The 20625-nt window shown below is 43.8% G+C and overlaps 1 protein-coding gene across 1 annotated transcript in view; it reads right to left on the bottom strand.

The window, feature by feature from the left end:
* Window positions 1–19477, bottom strand: part of col8a2 (collagen type VIII alpha 2 chain) — a 44422-nt gene extending 24945 nt beyond the window's left edge. The window contains exon 1 of the mRNA XM_022746951.1: window positions 18908–19477. The gene's annotated coding sequence lies outside the window, so the exon portion shown is untranslated. The remainder of the gene's footprint in view (window positions 1–18907) is intronic.
* Between the last annotated feature and the right edge of the window lie 1148 nt (window positions 19478–20625).

Below are 20625 nucleotides of genomic sequence, written 5' to 3' on the forward strand. Positions count from 1 at the left end.
TTCAACCTATGTGCATGTGTGCGAGTGAGATCATACATGAGAGAATGTGTCATTTCCTCTGGGATACACCCTTGTTAATGATCTGTCAAATTTTACACACAGCAGGCTTTATGTTCTGTTAAACACCTGATACAGCTGAGCAGCTCATACAGAATGAGTCAGTTCTTCAGTGATTTATGTGATGCTTTGTAAAGTTAAGCTTTGTATTTTATTTTGAAATAAAAGGTAGTAGTGCAGACCTACATGGCAGACAGGTTTAATGGTGTGCCATTTTAACTGTCAGGATAGTAGATATCATCTGCAGACTGATTAAGGGACTTGAATGGCTTCCATCGAACCAAGCAAAGTCCAGACTGACTTCCAAAAACTGACACAGCAGCTTAATGGCAAGAACTGGAGAGACAGTGGAGAGAGAAAGGAGGAAAGAGAGGTAGACAGGGAAAGAGAAAGCTGCTCGAGTTCCTCAGATGACACAGAGCAGGCTGCTGCGGGAAACCTCAGCTCCTTCATTCACTGTGGTCTGAGAACATAAAAAGCACCACACCGTTTGATCTCCAGACTTGAATACGTCCCTCAGCTTCATAAAAAAAATAACACGGCTTTGGAAACCATATTCCTCAATTATTCCCCCATTACTCCCCCCTCTTTCTACCTCTTCTCCCCCCTTCTTCCATTCCTCCCACATTAGTGATTCTGTCTTTGATATCAAAGTGGGATGAAGATTAAAGTCTGGGTGAGGGGAAGAGCTGTGTGGTATGGGGCAGCCCGGCAGTTTGCCACAGCTTTTAGATGGGGCTTGATCCATGGAGTTATTCGCCCTCTGTCTGCCCACTGTTCTGGTGACCGAAGATGGCTGGCAAATGAAGGAGGGCTTTTGTTTCCTCTGACATACTCACCGCAATTTGACAGCGCTACATCGGTTTTCCTCTCAAGATATATTCATTTGAGCAAAATCCTCCATTATCCATTCACACCTCGTGCTCTAACATCTCTGGAAGGATTTAAAAGTCTGTGTCTGGGTGGAATGTGACCCTATAGCACTGTAAAAGCAAGCAATGGCTAAGCTTCCCTTTGAACCTCCTGTCTGCTCTCTCCATTTTTTACATTTATCAACCAGCATCTGCCCACAAGCTAAGCACCTGTCCGTCAAAAGCCACCAGACCATCACTTCTTCCTCGTTTCCAACTGTGCACCCACTGTGACCCACCATGACCTAGGAAATGTCACCAATTATGGAGCAGTAGAAAGAGTCAGAGGGTCAGATCTCATGTCAGTCACTTTTAAGGATCATGTTCGTTACCCTTGTCACTCTATGTTCACCTGTGCTAGTTCTTGAGCACATACACAGAAAATAGTATTTCAATTGTATGTGTCTGCAGAAGGTATTAAATACTTTTTTGAGTAGTTTTGTATGACTATGCAGAACACTGTGATCCTTTGCTTTCTTAGTCTTTACGCTGTTTGTTTCTATGAAGACGATGCAGGTAAAAATTGAGTCTCTTCAGGTCGCAAGATCCCAACATCCAAATATCATGCCTTTGTTTTGTGAATTAAGATTTCCTGAGATACTGTGAGGCCTTCTCTTTATCATATAATTTGAGGATTGAGTGTTTGTCACTCAAATTAATATCGATAGCATTCCTATTTTCATGTATGGTATGCTTTCAGTGGCCTTACCCTAACTGGGAGCAGGAATTTTGACATGTGCTACTGGTCGTCCACAATAGCAGACAAATCTTATTTCTTTACACAGTCAGCAAATTAGTTGATTTTATTAACATTTTTACTGTAGTCTCAATTCCAGGGCTGGAACATAAAAAAAGTCAATACAAATCGAGACAGTTGGCCTGTATTGTCTCACACATCATTTTAGAGGGTCATTTTACAGGAACAGCAAAAATCCAAAACAGATGTAATAATCCTATTGAATGAGTTTCATAATTTGGGGGAGAAACTGTTTTGATGTCTTGAAAAAAGGCAGAATTTCCAACATCACTGGCTACAACAAGACCACAAGAGGAGCCATGGTGCAGCTCCATGGACTCCATAAAATCAGCATGCTAACATGCTCACAAGGACAATGTTATCATCCTGATGTCTAGAAGGAATAATGCTTACCATTTCCACCATCTAATTTTAGTGTGTTAGCATGCTAACATTTGTTAATTAGCAGTAAACACAAAGTATAACTTCAGCATTTGGTCACACACCACAGTACTGAACAAATTAACATTTTGACCTGATGATGGCGCTACTTAGATAGATGGATTGCTGAAGTTACTACAGTTCATTCTGAGGGAGACACGGATATGTGGTGAAACATTTCACAAATGTCAAAAACAAAAAAAAACATGAACCTCATGGTCGCGCCAGAGGGAAAAAGTCAGGGGATCACCTAAGTCATTAGGATTCATCACCTTGGCATCATGGATATCTGTACCTGTAAATTTCATGGAAATCCATCCAATACTTGTTGAGATATCTCAGTCTGAACGAGGTGGACCAACCGACATTGCCATCCCTAAAGCCCTGTCACTAGAACGGTTTAAAAGGCAGGCTATCTAACATCACTGGCTTCAATAAAATGATCTGAGAATCTTTTTCAAAATAAGTACAACTGCACATGAAAATATCTCGCTCCATTGGCTGATATTTAGAAAAATAAGTCATAACATACATATTTTGCACTGCTTACCACAACTCACTCCCCAGTTATAAAAGGAACTTGGGAACACCATCATTTGAGATAACTACTCCCATCACTGACTTCAAAGAAAGACAGAGGGAGCAACAGGGGGAGTGGTTGCATCAGTGGAAAGCCTCAACCAATCCCCTAATGCTACCAGGCCCATTTCCATACCACATTCTGGCTTCTTATCCTCACTGACCTCATAAAACCTTTGTAGGCATATCACTGTTGTCGGGTAAAAACAAAAAGAAGAGAAAAAGTGTTTTTTCGCTTGAAAGGCCTACATTTTTGAAGTAAGTTATTTGGCAATAAAAATGTTTCATGCACCCTGAGGAAACGTGTTGCTCAATCCATAAAAGAGCTTTAAATCCAGTTTAATATTTCATGTGCAAATGTTCATTAGAATATTTACATAACAATATGTGCATATCTACACGGCTAGTGCAGTTTCCACAGACACCCATATACTGCAAGAATGCCTATTAACCAGTCATTGATTTTAATTAATTTGAAAAAAAAAACAAACAAACTTGAAAACAACATCCTGCCCATAAACGGTGTGTTTTCCTCTGAGAGACTCTGCAGCACATGGATCAGAGTGCTTCTATGAGAAACAGGGACAGACGAGGAGATGGGGTTCAGTCTGGAGACTCTGCTAGAGCAATTATCTTGTTCCTCAAACCTGCCGTTTAATGGAAATCCTAGGCCTTAGCCAAACTACACGCCTGTCTTTAGGTATGAACCTCCGAACTGATCCACGCCCCCTTCTCCCCCTCTCTCATTCCACCAAATATTTTCATAGGACATCTGACTTCAGTGGCACGCTATTAGTTCCACAGGTGTGGAGAGACAAACTCCATTAAAACACCCCAGGACATTCCACCACTGCACTTACCATGGGCCCAATACATGTCATACTTTCTATCCCTCTGTCTCATCATACGATCCATGATTTTAATGTCTTTTCAATACCGTTCTGCCATTCCTCTGAACATAATCAGTCACCAGATTTTCAAATTATATCAATTTAATAGTTATACACTTGAGTCTCTGTGTGTATGAACGTGTGTCCGCACGCGTGTGTGAGTGTGTGTTTATTGCTACAGTAGCTGGAAATATGCAACTTGTCTTCTTGACTGTGAACTGTTGTTGTTTTAAGCCCCTTGGAGGTCTCTGTATCACTCCCGTTCAAACTGGCACGGGATACAAACTGCAACCAGATGGAAGACTTCTGCCATTGTTTTCCAGTTGAGCAATATCATGCTAGCGGGCAACACAGAGAGGAGGGAGGTGGGTGAAAGACTCATCAACCAAATCTGAAATCTGTGCTTTAAGGGCATGCACTGCGCAATGGAAACTGATTGTGTGTCTTGTTTTTTCTGTTTTGTCTCCCTTGTCTGCTTATTTGCAGATGTAATCATCTGCGCGATCATAACTGAGTGGTGAAAGGGCACGTGTGAATGACTGCCATCACATAGAGATATGATATTCCGTCCAGAGCCAGAAAAATGGCTGCCTGAAGCCCGCAAACGACCCCGAAATGACTCAAAGTCCCGCGTATGTAAATTGCCCACAAAACCTCTCTTTCCTTTCAAATCATTCATCCACTGCTGAGAAAGCATAACCCCGGGCCCCGTCTGACGCGTCTCTTTAGCACGACTCTGTATGGTTTGGAAGCCAGCGTGTTTACTTAGGTCTGGAGAGGTAGGAGTGAAAACCCCAACACTCTTTGTGTGTGTGTGTGTGTGTGTGTGTTTTTTTTATATGCAAAGCAAAACTAGATGGGGACAGGAGACATCAACTCATGCTCAAACCATAAGTTTAAGAAAACTTTGTGTGTTGGAGGTGGAGGTGGTGCATGTCGAGAGTGAGGTTTGTGGTAGGTGGGTTTAAAGGAGAACGAGCTAATACGTGTACTGTAGATCAGGGGTAATGGCTTTTGAATGGTCTGTAAAAATGCTCTGAGGCTTTAGCATGTCAGCGGTGTGCATACGTGCCTGTACGCGTGCAATGTGCATGTTTGTATGTGTGTGAGTGTGTGTGTGCATACATATGCATCACAGACATGTGAGTCTAAGTAAAAATAGAGAAGAATAAATTATGGTAGTGGGCCAAACCGTTGCTACAGAGTGCAAAGAACAGCCAGAGTCCATTGCAATATAACAGCACCAACTGTTTTAAGGGTTGGTCACTGAATTTGTTGTTATTAAAAATAACTTTAGTGGTGTATAGCTGATAAGTAGATCCAGGATAGATTTCTGCTGCCATTAAATACAATGAAGGTAATGAAATTTTATTTGTGGTGTTGCAGAATTGAAAAAGCACATTTAAAAAATTCAATATCAACAACGCTCTCATATATCATGGTCCTCATTACTCTGGATAGCCAACAGAAGTTGCTGTGAACAGTTTTCATTGGAACTGCTTTCTACCAAAGAAATGTTCCCAGGAAAACTTGTGATATTTGGTTCTCTGGATTATCCAGATTAACAGGCTGGAGGAACAAAGTCATTGTTTTGCAAGTCACAAATACATCTAGAGTCTTGGTTATAAATTCCCAAGTCAAGTTCCAAGTCAAGACCAACAAGTCCCAAGTCAAGGTGAAGTCCTAAACTTTGTATTTCAAGTCCTTGCAAGTCATTATTTGTTTGTCTGCTGGTCTGCACTACAAACATCTGTATCCCTCCAACTCATGCAACATGATTGGATGCTGTTCGGTTGATTAAAAGTGTATTTGTCGTCAGACACCACACACTTTTTATAACATCATTTAAAAATCTTTAGGCTTGGCAAAAATATCAAGTCATTCCAAGTTAAAGGTCTAAAAGTCATGAATCAGTAGTGTTGGAGTAGAGTTGCAAGTCTTTTTTCCATTTTGTCAAGTCAAGACTAAAATCACCAGATGTGTGACCGGAGTCTGGCTTCAGCTGAAGTCAGGTTGCAGTTGAATTTTTTACTATTATTATTTTATTGCTGCAAATGCCACAGATAAAATTATATCCACCAGCACTGTATTTGAGTGGAGTCAAAAACCTCAAAAGATGGAAATCTCAAAACCTGGACAAAACCAAAATTACCTTAACGACTAGGCACCACTGGAAGTATGTAAGAGAAAGTATTTTGTAACTTGGGTGAAGAGGCATGAGGATTTGAATGCTTCAGAGACTTACTGGACAGGTGGATAAAAGAAGATTTGGAAGAAAAAGGATCAAGACACAGCCCATGAAGTCAAGGAGCAGCAATTATCCGACATCTCCATCGCCCTGTTCCATATTTGCACTCGGCTGTCTATGCTAACACTGGCCAGGATTGCATGGTATGAGGGAGCTGTGTTTAGACGGCTTCTCACAGCCCCTCAACTGAGTACAGTGCAAATAGACATAATGCCGAAATAACAGTCGTCGGAATGCAACGCTGCTTATGCGGTTGTTGGCCTTGGATGGAGATTTAAGGTCGTGAGGCAGACAGATAAACTCCCCCTGCTCTTCTGCTACATGCTGGTCTGGTCTGCTAGTTTTTGGAGGAGGTTGTTGTCTGAAGGTAGTCTAGGGTCTTAATGGGGGTGGGGGGTAAATGAATAAAAAAAAACATTAGCACATTGGAGATGGATTATTACACATCATGGTAAATAGGTAGTAGCAAGTAGCAAAAGGTCACAAAATGCACCACAGGGTCAGACATCCTGTTTCCTGGCAACAAGTTGCCAACATGGGGTCATTATTTGGCCACCTTGAATAAATCACTACATTCAAGAACTACACCGGTGGGAAATACCACACATTTCGCTTTAACAGAGGAACTTAAGTGATTACTGATAAGACTGACAGGAATATAAACCCCTCGCACCTTCCTGCTATTACTAAATCATTTTCCCAGACTGGAGACCTTGCCTCCCCTCTCACTGAGGAAAGCAGGGAGGGAGAATGACATGAAAAAGATTCAAAGTGCAGACTTGAAAACAAACATTGTCTGACTTACTTTTCCTGCATTTTCTTTCTACTAGCCCTTACCCCTAGCCTGCCCATGCCATAACTTTCTCTCCCTCTGTCTCCCCTGGACAACGTATTATAACGGCTGAGGTTTTTATTGGAATGACTTAAATGGCCCTTAAAATGCTGTTTGAATGATGGGTGCTGGTGTCCGTCCTCTGAGAGTGAGTATGTATGTGTTTATGCGCGAGTGTGTGCGCCGGCTCCAGACCCCGTTTCCATCGGCGATGCCAAATTTCTTTCACCCTCCCACCCACCACCAACCCCCCCCCTCCCCCCTCCCCCCCCAGAACTCCACCTCCACCCCCACTTCTTGATGTTCACCACATCTCCCACAGTGGTCACACTCATTTTTGCTTGTGTGCATTTTTTTTTTCTCCTTCCTCCTCCTTCTGCCTCTGATTCTTTATCCACACCGTGGGGAAAAACACAATTGCCCTCTCACACTCATAAGATAATGGCTACAATTTGCTTATCGCACAAGCACAGATGTGTAAATAGATGGAGTCTAGACTGATAGTGGAGACAAAACCCTACCATCTGGGCTGAAAACTGTGTTTCCCAAAGCATCATAAGTCAACAGAACAAAGATGTTTTTTGTTCTGTCCTGGCCAGTCTTAATTTCTGTATCTGTAGATCAGATGATTTTCTCAGCTAACAAACGTCACCATCCATTACTTTGTCTGCCTGTCTGTGCTGTCTGAATCTCTGCATGTGCTCCCACCCACCAGACACTTTGTGTTACTGTCTGAGCTTCCCTCTTGTTGCAGAAAAATGCACTGAAAATGATTACAGACACATTCCACACGCCCTCTGCGGAGTCAACGATGGACCAAGAGAGAAGCAGAGAGAGCGAGAGAAGATGTAGAGAGGACATAGGATGAAGTGTATCTGAGGTTACAGATGAGGCATGACAAGACTCCTTCCTCCCCGGAGCTCAGGATATGTAATGGACTGAGGAGACATAAAGTTTGAGTCTCTGCATGGGAACATGGGCTCATGCTTATGCAGCACGCTCACTGCAGTTTCTGGAGACTAGACAGGCAAGATATGTAGGCAGTATTTTAGCAAACTGCCAAAATAGCAAAGGGACACAACAGAGGACAGAATCAAAATGTGCCAGACAGAATTGAATCCACAGACAGGCCGAGACTGTGAATATGCTGTTGTGTCTGGCAGGCCTGAGAACTATTTGGACAATTTTTTGACCCTGGCAGCATTACAACTAATGCTTTTCTTTTTCCTCTCCTCTCTGAATAATCGTATTGAGTGCAGTGTAATGGGTAGGTACGAAGGCAGGAGGACTGTCACATGGAGTAGATTAGCAGATTAATCGATGCAGACTCCATGGAGTGCATACCTCAACGTTGTTCTCCCATTTGTTTGATATGCATCACTGCTCAAGGAGGAGAGCAGCAGTGAGAAACCCCACAACGCAGCTTCTGTTTTCTTAAGTTTTGTTCCCCCTAGACTTTGGCAACCACTGTGTACAGTATACGCGCCTCTAGAGGTGTGTGTGGGTGGGACCATGAGTTTAAAATAATTGTCTTAGCACTACCTTAGGGGGGTGGGGGTGTTAATGTTATTTTATAGACAATGTCAACTTTTTAAGAGTTTTCCCTTTCTATAATTTCTGCACATGGCACCTACGGGTGTGGTTAAGTTGAAGTTAATTATTTTCACAGTATGTAAAAAGGGAAAAGTTCATTGCAGGTCTGTGATTGAGGACAAACTGCAGCCTCCTGCATGATAGTGATTCTTCTCCCTTACTATCAATAGCTCTTGGACCACAGTAATATGGCGCTGGAGAACAGAAGTATTATATGTCTTCGAGATGAGCTCTGCGTTATGACAACCTGACTATCATCACTTTCTGCTCACTGGGAGACGCCTTTCAACAAGCAAAACTCCAGAGAAAAACAGCAAGACGTGTGATCGACAGCATTATGCATGGGAACAGAAAAAGACACAAGACAGAGAGAAATGTTCGCGAACCTGGTTTTCGGATCATAGACATATTGTATACAGCCCACGGGGGAAAGGCCCCGTGTACTGTGCTGGCTTGGAGGGGGTCTACGCACATTCCCCGCAAGTGTTGAAGAGGTCTGGATTTGTCATTGTCTCCACGTGACAGAGGATGGCTGCTTGTGCGTTTCCCTACTTCGCTGCGCCTGGCTTGTCTCAGCTGGCCTTCCTCAGCATCCCTGAAGACGAGATGTCCTGGCTGATTCACTCCCAGAGAGGGACTAAGCACACGGATATGTGGTTCTCCTTATGTCTCTGATATTTCAACCATTTTCACTCAACACTGATGTCTGTTTTTATACTGAAAACTATGAAAATCCAAGAACCAAAGACAGGGCTCAAACTTAAAACTTGAAATAGAATTTCTTCATATCTGCATATCTTCCTGCTTTCACGGGACAATACCATCAAAAGATATCCGAGCAACTTTTTCTGTTTATGTATGTCCATAAATCATAAAATATAAAATATTATATGATTTATGATTGCTCTTCCATAATGTGGGGGGATTTGCAAGAGGCCGATTAAAAAAAGAATAAATGCAGCAGAGGCCAAGAAATCCTGACTTTTAGCCACTTGTATGGTCTAGATCCAAAAACACTGGATCCTACACTTCCCATAATCCAACTCAAAGACATCTCTTGATCTTTCTCTTAGAAATTTGCACTTTGCAAGCTCGAGCCAACTTCAGAAAGCTCAGTCCAAAGCCAAAGTTTTGGGCTATAAACCCAAAACAATGAGCTGAAAGATGCTAAGAAGGTCTGTGGAGCTGAGTGTGACCACAGAGTCGGGTGATAACTCTGTGGTTTTACTCCTTTCACACTGAACAAAGTCATTTGACCCAATGTTCATGTTAAAATATCGATGCATATCAGAGTGCAGCTTTAAAAACAAAAAGGTTCTCTTTCCTACAACAGAGTCTCTAGATGGACATTGCAATCTAACCATGAACAAGCCTCTAACTCTACTGTCTCTTCTCTGTCTCTCTGCTCCCAACATGCGGTTTGAATCAGCAGGCTGTCATATGGCAGGGATGCAGCATTCAGGACACATCCTCTCGTCTTCCTCCTCCGCCTCCTTGTTATCCCTCCCTCTTCCTTCCAGACTACGAGGGATACAGAACATGCCTCGTCCCTATGATGGAAGACAGTGACTGGAGTAGAATGAATGGATCCTGTATTACAGGGCTAAATGAGAAATGACTCTGTTGCCGAGTAAACTACAGAATATAAAGGCAGCACTGTTGACTCGAATGTATCTTTTAAATCTTCAAAACTACCCAGATTTTTTGCTTCCCCCTAGAGATTAACGGCATAGAAAGTTTAGCTGATTGCAGGAGTTCTGAGGTATTACCGAGGTTGTTGCTCAATTTAAGGAATGGGCCGGGTGTTCCCGACAGGGTAAACAAACATTGGAGTAGTAAAGAGGCTGCGGCAAACTGTAGCAGAGTAATTCATGGAGGAATGATCTGTGTCTGGGAGCAAACAGACGGCCCCTGCATGTTTCTGTTGACACTGGTTCAAATCCTCGGCCAGATCAAAGACGCCACATGGTTGCTACAAACCGAGTGCTCCTCAGACCAAGCTTATTTTCTCTTTTCTGCGTCTTCTACCCTCAAATCTTTTCCTGTGCTTTCACCTCCCCTTGCCTCTTTCCCACAATCATCGCCCCTTCCACTTTCTTCTATCCCCGTTTTTCATCGTGTCTCACTTGAATCTTTCCTTCTTTTCCAAATGGATCCATCGCCATCGCTCTTTCCTAACCCTTCCTGATGTTTCCTATATCCCTATCACACTTTCACCACATGTCAGGAAGACTTGGGTTTGTGTGGTTTCTGCCCAGCTTTGGGAGGACTCCAGCTCAGGCTCCATTGGGCTGGTTGTCGGTTCGGCTTGCGGAGCAGACCGGGGCCCACTGTTAGGAAATGACCACTTCTCTGGTTCAAATTAGCAATGAGGCAACGCAACAGGGTTTTTTTTTTTTTTTTTTTTGCTGGCGGCTCGCAGAGGAAAGAGCAGAAAAAGTGGGGAAGAGAGATTGTGTAGCCATCTGCAAACCACATGAAAGTGCGTGGTAATTGATTCAAAGCCCTCTCTAATTAAGTATTATGTTGGTTGGCCAATGAACATCTTCCCAGAAGTGGTTGTACTTCTGTAGCGTTCACTGTCCAAACAACTGCAGACTTGCATGGTTAATGTCAGGTAAAGGATGTTTTCATTCTGCAATCTATCATCCACAGAACGTCCGGGTTTTAACTAAGCTCATGTAAATCTTTGACCTTCCTCAGTTTTTAACGAGACAGTTCACTGCTGTGTTGCTTTATGCAACAACAGCTGTGTTCTTACAGCCGACAGCAGCTTCCTAAACCCTCTAATCTTCTTCTCATGCATGGAAAAGGGTAAGAAACAATTCACTCATATGGATGAATGAGCTGAATATTGTATTTGATCTACATGAATATACTTAGCGTCATCGCTATATATGGTGAATGAGACACCACTAACTTAAATTCCAGGTTTTATAAGGAAAAGCTTTCCATAGTTGCTCGCATGCTTACTTATGTTACCTACTTAAGCTCACATTGACAGACAAAAACGAGCTAATGCGCGATGGAGAGGCAAACAGCGAGGCTGTCATCCGATTAGTCTTGTGCTTGTTTATCTTAGTCTTCACTGTACATCATCTCAAATGTTCTCCATGAAACTCTACTCCACTTGTATCCCTCCTAAATTGTTACTGGAGGCAGAGCAATAACCCTTCCTGTCTTGTGAGCATGAAACAAAATAATTCTTCTTCAACAGCTTCTTTAAGCGCGTAGGAATGCTGCCAGACTGCACTGCTCTCTCCTGTCGAACTTCAGGAAGCATTACATATATTGCAGGGATAAACAGAAACAAGAGAACTGCAGTTAAGACCACGTATGCACACACACACACACACACACACACACACACACACACACACACAAAACGCAGAATGCAGTCAGTAAAGCTCACACAGTGTTCACCTAAAACGAGCTGGAATGAGCACAAAGTCGCTTTTTCATTTCATCGTTTCACTACTTTGCTGCTGATTACAGGAAATGATTAGGACAAAAGCCTTGAAGGCCTGGTTGTGTTGTATGCTGCCTAATGCCTCTGAGCGTTGCATTATGAAACACATGTTGCCCAATGAGCTCAAAGTCTGTACAGAAAGGATTAAGTCTCTAAGCCAAAGCCATTTAAACATAAAGTCTGAGTGAACCGGCACCCTGCATTGAACAATCATGGGATACTGTGATGGCTCGAGCAAAATTTGTGTGTTCTGTCTAATTAGTTGTTTTGATTTGCTGTCTTCACATGGGATTGAAGCCAAGGTAAACATATATCAATTTACACAAATGCTGTATGACCCACTTGAGGCGTAATTTATGCTCTTGGGATGCATAATACAGTGTGACATAACAAAATTTTCAAAAGAAACAAACCGAAAGCCCAAGGTGGTCCACTGTAGGGGATAAGTCCTCTTAAATCCATCTTTTTGAGGAACAGTGAGAGCCAAGCCAAACTTCAGGTGTTTATCTGGGCAGAAACTGGCAACCCCTGCCAGTTTGTCTAAGGCTGGAAGAAAGAGAGCTCACAGATGTCTGTGGCCATGTGGTGGGCACCTGTCCTCACCTGCTAGTGAGAGACGCCGCAGTGATTAATATGTGAAAGGACATAAGAAACGCAATGACGGTCTTAAATGTTTCCATTTCATATCAAAGTAGTTTATGTCATAACCTCCCACTGTTAACTTTTAAAGCATATCTTAGATTCAGTTCTGGTGACTGCACTACGCTCATAGCACTAATCAATATTGTACTTCGGTACTCGCCCACATAGTGGTGGGATTCATCGGCTAAAGAATGAGATGTTTTTCTCAGAAGTTGGTGAAGACCAAAACAGAGCTAGAAGTGAATATTGGACTTTAGCATTCCTTAGGTGGCCAGAAACACAAAAGAATGAATGCTCGTGTGGTTCCGTTTTCACTGGATGTGTAAGTATGCAACGTTGTGCTCACATGTTCACCATCAACTCCATAACACAGTAACATTAATAGTGTGTTTACGGCTTGTTCTACTGCCCCCAAGTGGCCAAAAATAAAATCGTTTAATGTTGCTTTAAATGTGTTATAAATGTTTCTGCTCTTTTTTATGTTACTTTATATCAACCGACTTGACCAACACTTTCTGCAACAATACAACTGTTGCCAGAAATGTAACCATGTAGAAAAAATTTCAGTGGGGTAAATTCAACATTTTGGGAAATGCACTTATTCACTTTCTTGCCAAGAGTTAGATGAAAAAAGAAATCCATACAAGCGGAAAATTCAGTCTGGATCTATTTCTTATTTATTAATTAATTTATTAGAGGTGCTGGTTGCCCGGTATAGATCTTCTATGTGGGTGAATAAGAGTGTTTCTCAAAATGCTGAACTATTCCTTTAACAGTTGCAAACTCAACTATGAGGTATTTGGTGGAACAAAACTTGTTGATGCATGGTAGAAATGAGGTTGCTGTCTGCTACTGAGGATTAGGAAAAAAACCCTGCTGTGTCTGAGCGTACAGTACATGTGTCACTTAGTAAGCATCCATTTCCTACTCCAGAAAATCTGGCTCTGTGAAATAAAATGCTTTTTATTATCCTGCTCCGAGGGGACCATAACACCACAATAACCCCGGTCTCTTTTCTCTTTTTACGAACACCTACGCACACGTCTAAATCAAGCTCAGACTGAACAATAACAAAGTCTGGAGCTTTTCGAATAGTCTCAGAAGAGCTGTTTCTAACCCTTTACTCAATATTGACCCATCAGAGAGAGATATATCCATCCCGCATCTGAAGTGAAATAATAAAAATAAACAGTTGGCTTGGGAAGTACATCTGCAACAAGATGAAAAGAGGGATAATGCGAGTTTAATACTGCGGAGTTGACCCCTGTTAAGAGTTGGCCCAACGTCCTGCTTTTGGAAGCCCCAAACAAAATTCTTGCCAGACGGTGAACTGAGGGGCAATGAATGAGAGGTAGCAGAGTCAAAAGCCAAAGGCAAATAAACCTACCCATATGCACTGTGCGAACATGCTCATTTGTACCAGCTACCTGAACATACTAACATCAAACAATCTTCATTTGGCTTTGCTCAGTGTTATGGATCCCCCCCCCCTCCTTTTCTTCCCCATAACAGAAACTAAGTGGGGAGGTCACACACATCCTGAGGAGACATGGGGAAGCTCTCGCTTCCATTGCATCCAGCGATGAGCGAGGGAAAACTCAGCCTCAGCGGAAGAGCGCGAGATGTCACATCCCATTAACTAGCAACAGCACTGTTGCTGGATGAGCACTCAGGCTCTCGTTCCTGTTTGTTCCTGTTGGATCCTCTTTGAAAACACAAGCTGCCGTCCCAAAAAACTCCAACACACATTGGAAAAATATAGATTTGTCTCCAGGAAGCATTGCTTAATGCGTGTGTTGTCCGTGGCTTAGTTACTGCGCCTTGTTCAGGCCTTGCCGACTAAAAGCAATGTCTGGAATTGGAGAACAAGGTTGCTTTACCGCAGGGGTTTTAGTTTGAGCCTGGTGAAGAATGGGGGTTTGATTCAAGAGGATTTGTAGTCGACATCAGTAAAAAATGATGGAAAAGGACAGAAAGAAGGGAAGAAGCAGGGGCAACTGGAATGAATTCAAGAAGGACAGGGAATGTTGAGAGGGGAAAAAGTGGCAATGCAATGATGTAAGTCCCCACTTCCTCCTGCTTCTGTCTCGTAAGCGTGCCTGCGATAAGTTTCCTCTAGATAGCTGAAGAGGGCATGTTGTCAAGCCCCTCTGAGCCTGCAGGCTCTTCTAAGACTGAGACGCTGCTGACAGAGTCAATGGGAGGCAGAGGAAAAATAACAAGGGGCGTCTGCCAAGCCTCCCCACTGCTCGGTCTCCCTGTCTCTCTTTCTCTGTCCCCCTGTTGCTGCCAGCCCAGTGGAAAAACTCCCTTTGGTCCAGACACTGTTATGAGAGAATGAAAGTGCAAATGGGAGACAGATAAACACAGATAAAGGGAGACAGACAAATGAATCAGAGACTGACACACACACACACACACACACACACACACCTAAATAAGTTAAATTGCCAGAATTTTAATACAAATAAAACAGAATTAGAATCATGGAAAACTCTACTGTCTACTGTTTTTTGTTTTCCTCCTCCTCCGCCTGTCCTGTACTCTGTTTCTTCACAGCTCATACAGAGCAGAGAGCCAAAACAATGTCCTTCAATACAAGGGCCTGATTAATAACATGCTCCTCCATCTACTCTGGAGGGCCATGCAGATTCCCTATCTGCCATATAGCTGACCGACTATCACATATCAGCTACATGTCCAGGCCAAAATGGCTACTGGTAATGTATAAACAGCTTAGAGACAATAAACAGAAGAGGCAAAAGGAGGTAAAGGGAGACAACATGCAAATCTTCGTGCAAGTGCCTGTGAAAATGCTTCAGCCTTTTATTGTCTCCCTCTCTTTTTCTCCCCCCTCCCCCCTCCTTTTATCTGAAAAACAAATCCGGCCTATTAATCTTGAATGTTATGGTCCAGGCAATGATTAAGACCAGGACCTGTATTCTGTTTCCACCGCCCGTCACGGCAATTCCTCATTCAGAATATCAGCAGCACCAGTTAGCAAGCCTTATAATATGTGCCGAAGAGTGTGTGCAGGTACAGTATGTGTGTGTGTATGTGTGTGTGTGTGTGTGTGTGTGTGTGTGTGTGTGTGTGTGTGTGTGTGTGTGTGTGTGTGTGTGTGCGCGTGCGTGTGTGTGTGTGCGTGTGTGTGTGTGTGTGCGTGTGTGTGTGTGTGTAATTACAGGCACGGCCTTCCGGCAGAAAAGAGCACTTGAAGAAAACACACTCTTTGTTGGAGAGACCCTTAAAGGAGTGCCCTGTTTTCACTCTCTTTCCTCTTTATGTCAAAGTATGTATGAAACAAAAGGAAAAAGGTGTGTGTGTGTGTGTGTGTGTGTGTGTGTGTGTGTGTGTGTGTGTGCGCGTGCGTGTGGGTTCCAGGGAAGTTGAGGAATAAGTGGGCGTTTACTTTGCCTTGAGAATGAGTGGCATTCTCCTTCATTTCCTGCTAGCATGGCATAAGACTGACCCACACACATGCAAAAGCATACACAAAGATGAACTAAAGGACTATTAGGGAGCAGAGTGTGGAACATGCAAGTGATACATAAACGTTTTGAGCTAATTTTAAAAGTGATCAGGCATCAGGGGTGAGATTGAGCGATCTGTTTACTCGGGTTGTGGTGTGACAGCTGGAAACAGAACAGTGAGCAACTACAGCGAATATCATGGGTGGTATGAGAGAATTTAGTGGAGCGTTACATTTGCCAAATGTAAAAACACTCATAAAGTCCCAGTGTTCACAAATACAACAACAGGTTCTCTTCACTACAAGACGCTATGTTTCTCTAGATGTTGAACTGCCTGGTATTCTGCCTCCTTGTGGCCGCAAAGTGTAAACTCTTTTACAAGCCAGACACAGAGTGATACAAAGTCCAATTAAAATCCGCTCACCCTCCTTTGGTCTCTTTTGCTCTTGGCTTCTACAAATGCATCGACTCAGCCTCTATCCCTCTGATGAAGTAGGAGTGAGACATTCTTCAGCAAGAATCAGCAAGAAGGAACCACAGTCAGGCTCCTGACTGAGTAGAGAGACATCCATAGTGTCTTACATCTGAGCCATGCTCTTTCCTTTCAGTTCTTCCTCTCTTTTGCTGCTCTAATGAGGATGAAAGCCTCCACCAAAAAAGCTTAGAGATCCACAGAGAAGCCCTTGTTCTTTGACCTTGACATCAGAGCAGGAATTATCTGCAAAGATTTTCAAAAAATGGAAGAGCTGATGTCAGGTTTGGAGTCTTAAAAGTCTCAACTTCAACACGTTCTGGCCTATAAAGTAGCTGCAGTGGGGCGTGAGAAGCTCAGCACTATATGAGCAGGCGGTTTGGCAACGGACAGTGTGAGCGTGTTCATCTGTTTGAGATGTGTGTGTGTGTGTGTGTGTGTGTATGTCTGTAAGGAGTGCTAAATCCATGTAGATGTTTGCATTGCACAGGGCATAAAGTTTGCATGTGTGTGCCGATGTGCATCCAGCGTGACTGGTGTTTGTGTATGGTTGGTCACGCTTTGGCAGCGAGGATCAAAAGACTGGAATGGGCAGCTGGTTGGAGGCTGTTAGTTGTGGTTAAATAATGTACCACACACACACACACAAATACACACTTGAGCTGCGTGTAACCACCAGTCAACCAACTGCTGACCAGTCGCCACCCACTTGAGAACACAGAACCCCAGTCAGTGGCGTGGGGGTTGCCGTGGTCACCGCACAATGTTGTCATCACGCCTGTGCCAGACATTGAAATACATGCCATGAAAAAAAAAAAAAAAGGAGAGTGATGCTTGCAGAAGCAGAAGGGAAGCATAAATCTTCTCAAACTTCAGGTACTTGAATCGAAACAAAGAGGGGGTGGGAAGCTGACTGGAAACCACTAAATCTGTATGAGAGGGCCTGAACCTTGTGAGCAGATACGACTTTGAACAGTAAAGCGCACGCTGCTGTGCAGCAGCAGCAGCTCTGCAGACCGCAGAACTCCTGTAGAACCTCGCTGCCAGGGGGGGAGAGTTCACGCTTTAGTGTGTATCCATTCACCCACTCCCCTTGAAGATTGTGTAACGCACTTTGATACTCACACAGGTTCACTCACCTAGGAGCAAGCATGTGTGGCTACACGTGCACCAACACACACACAGGTACATATCCAGTTGACTTTTCTTGCCGTAAGCCAGTGAAATAGAGGGATGCTGCCAAATGTTTTTGGATTTCAGAACTCCAGCCCACTGTCTTTTCCAGACTCTCTCCCCCCTCGCTCTTTCTCTTTCTCTCAAGCTATACTTCTCTCTCTCTCTCTCTCTCTTTCTCTCTCTGTCTCCCTCTATCTCTCTCCTTCCTGAGAAAGCCTGCTGCTGCTGCACTGAAACACATGTGATCGAGAAGTGTATCATCTCAGCAAAGCATGCATTTTGGAATCTTCTCTTTATTTTTGGACGTTTTCTCAGCTTCACTAATGTGTTCCTGTTGCTCCCTTCTCCTTTTCACTTTTTGCTCATCCCTTCCTCTTCGTCTCGCTCTCTCTTATTTTGTCATGCGGGGTACCTGAGGACTCGCAGTCGCGGCTATCTCTCCTCTCTTTCTGTTTGCGATGGAGGGATGTCGTTACAATGGAATGCAGCGTCGCTTGCCAGAGACGTCACAGTGGATGGACAGAGTGAAGCAACGGGGGGATGAGGAGAATAGAAGAGAAGAGAAGAGAAAAAACAAGAGGACCATGAGGTCATTTTCAGTAGTCCTCCACGTCACAATATGTTTGTTTACCAAATTTATCACAAACTATCAAGCTAGTGGCAGTCCATGCCAACAGAGCATGTGACAGTGAGTCATGGCTTTGGTCACTCATGGTTCACAGATACAAACACAGGATCTGTCCGCATGGAGGACACTCCTCTTCAGGGGATAATCAGCATATCTGTTATAGAGCCAAACCCGTTGTACATATCCAACTACCACACGCTGCCCCGCCTCAATAACACACGCCAAATACAGACCACGACCACTTCAACATCTTCAGCAAAAGTCCCAGATGTGTGTGGGTATGGATGCATCAACAGTGTCTTAGCCCAAACACCTGGAAAATTCATGTACACGAGGCAGAATCCACGATCAATAACACCACTTTTCAGTGCAGAGAAACGTCCCTGTCTTTGCAGAGAACGTCAGGACACTCGAAGCAGATCAACAGAGGTTGCATAGCTACAACTTAAATATTAGAATCAGTGACCATACGGTGTCTTGGCTGGAGCTCGGTGAACAAACTGTACCAGTTCCTTTAAATCTGCAAGTTGTTACTCTGTGCACTAGCTTAGGACTGAGGAGAATTATGCAGGTCCCATGACTGAGATATTGCACCGTCTGTTTTTTATTTTTATATTTTTCCTCCTTTCCTGTTTTCTCCTTCTGTTTCTTTTGGCCCTGCTCACTGCAGCCACATGTGATAAAAGTGAAAAGACAAGAGATGACAGGACACGAGGATGCTAACACAGCCAGAGGGAACTTGAGGGCAGGTAGGGCTTACCTTTCTCTCCTCAGAGCGTTAAAGGGCAGGTGGATGCACCGGGTAAGGGAAGCGGTAGGTGTGAGCGTCAGGTGGGTCTCTCTTCTACCTCCCTCCTTGCTTCAGCCACGCGTGTCTCCCATGGGATGCAATGGCATCAGATATTCAATGAACATGCAGCCAAAAAAGAGGAGTGGTGTCCTCCTGGGCAAAGACCTGGCACCCTGAACTGGTCCAGTGCTGCTCACAAGTGCAGAGGAATAAAAAAAACCCCCCAAAAACAAAAGTTAAAAATTTGATATTTTCAACTGCAGGTGGAGCAAATTGTCTGTTTAACTTTTATTTTTCTGCCGCCAGCAAAAAGCAAAAAAGTTCATCCATGGGCTGTCTGGCAGAGATGGTGAAAGAGAGGGAGAAGATGAGAGAAGAGGGAAAAATCCTCTCTGTGCCGTCTTCACGCTGTCCAGACGCAGGTCTGAAGAGCACCTTCCCAAACTGTGTGCTCTCGCTCTTCAGGGTGGAAAGTAGGAGGGAAAGAGCGAGGAAGCAGGACAGAGAGGGAGAGAGAGTGAGTAACAGTGGAGTGAGACTCAGTCAGTCAGTCAAGTCAGTCAGGCAGGCAGGCAGGCAGCAAGGCAGTGTATATGTGGGTCCAAGCAAGCTGCACTCCCACTCCCAGGACTTATAACCAGGGGCTGTGCACCTCGCTGCTCCAATCTCCCTGGCTTACTCGCCGATCCCTCTCCCACTGGCTTATTTTGGGAAAGACAGACAGGATTGTTCATTGGGTTAACCCCCTTCATACAAAAAGCAAGTGTCTGTGGCTGGCTGCACAGAGGGGGGAGTGAGCAGGAAGGGGTGGGGTAGCAGCCGCGCAGAGAGGGGTGGGGTGGGATGAAGAGGAGGGAAGGGAACGAAAAGAGACGAGAAAAGGGGAATTGGCAGGCGTCTCTCGCTCATGTTCTGCCTCCCTCCACTCTCCTCTCCTTCCCAAACTCACCTTCCAAGAAATCACCCTGCCCTTTATCCTTTTGCTTCTCAGACAAGCTCCCTAATCGAATCATCAAATCGAATTTAACCTGTAGATATTGGCATGAAACACCACAGATATTTTAATCCTAGAGTCTCACACAAAAAAACTTCTCTCTTCACTTGTCTTGTAGTTCCAACGGCCATTTAATAATCTCTTTACATGACATAACACTGGATAAGTGTAATACATAAAGGAGCATTGTGTCGTCGCCTAAAACCTGCTGCAGTTTGCGTATAATCATTACATGATAGCACTCTCTCGGGGTTAATCACCAAAGCACAGCAGTAAATGACATCGGTTCATATTTCACTGCTACAGCGCTGCTATTCATTGCTACAAGATGTATTACAAGTATCAAATAGACCTTACATTTAAAACGTGCCAAGCATTTGCTGGGAAAATGCATAAATTCTCATCAGCATGGGTAATTGGAAATCATGTTTTGGACGTTAGCTAACAACCTGGACGAACTACAGTTGTTTCTTATCGTTCACCAGGTAACTTCCAACACAGCAGAGGTCTAGTAAGACCAGCACAGGCTTAGCATTCAGTGTTTAATTGGCAGAGTGTTAGTTGGCCCTGTGCGATGGTAGTGGACCTTGAAGAGCAAGCAGTTCTGGGCTCGTGATTGGACGAGCTGGAGGGAAGCTGGCCTAGCCTTTTCCTGAAAGACCTACTGGGACTAAGCCATTGGTTGGAGTTGGAG

The sequence above is a fragment of the Seriola dumerili genome, unplaced genomic scaffold (assembly GCF_002260705.1).
Source record: "Seriola dumerili isolate Sdu_G_001 unplaced genomic scaffold, Sdu_1.0 BDQW01000110.1, whole genome shotgun sequence".
Taxonomy (NCBI): Eukaryota; Metazoa; Chordata; class Actinopteri; order Carangiformes; family Carangidae; genus Seriola; species Seriola dumerili.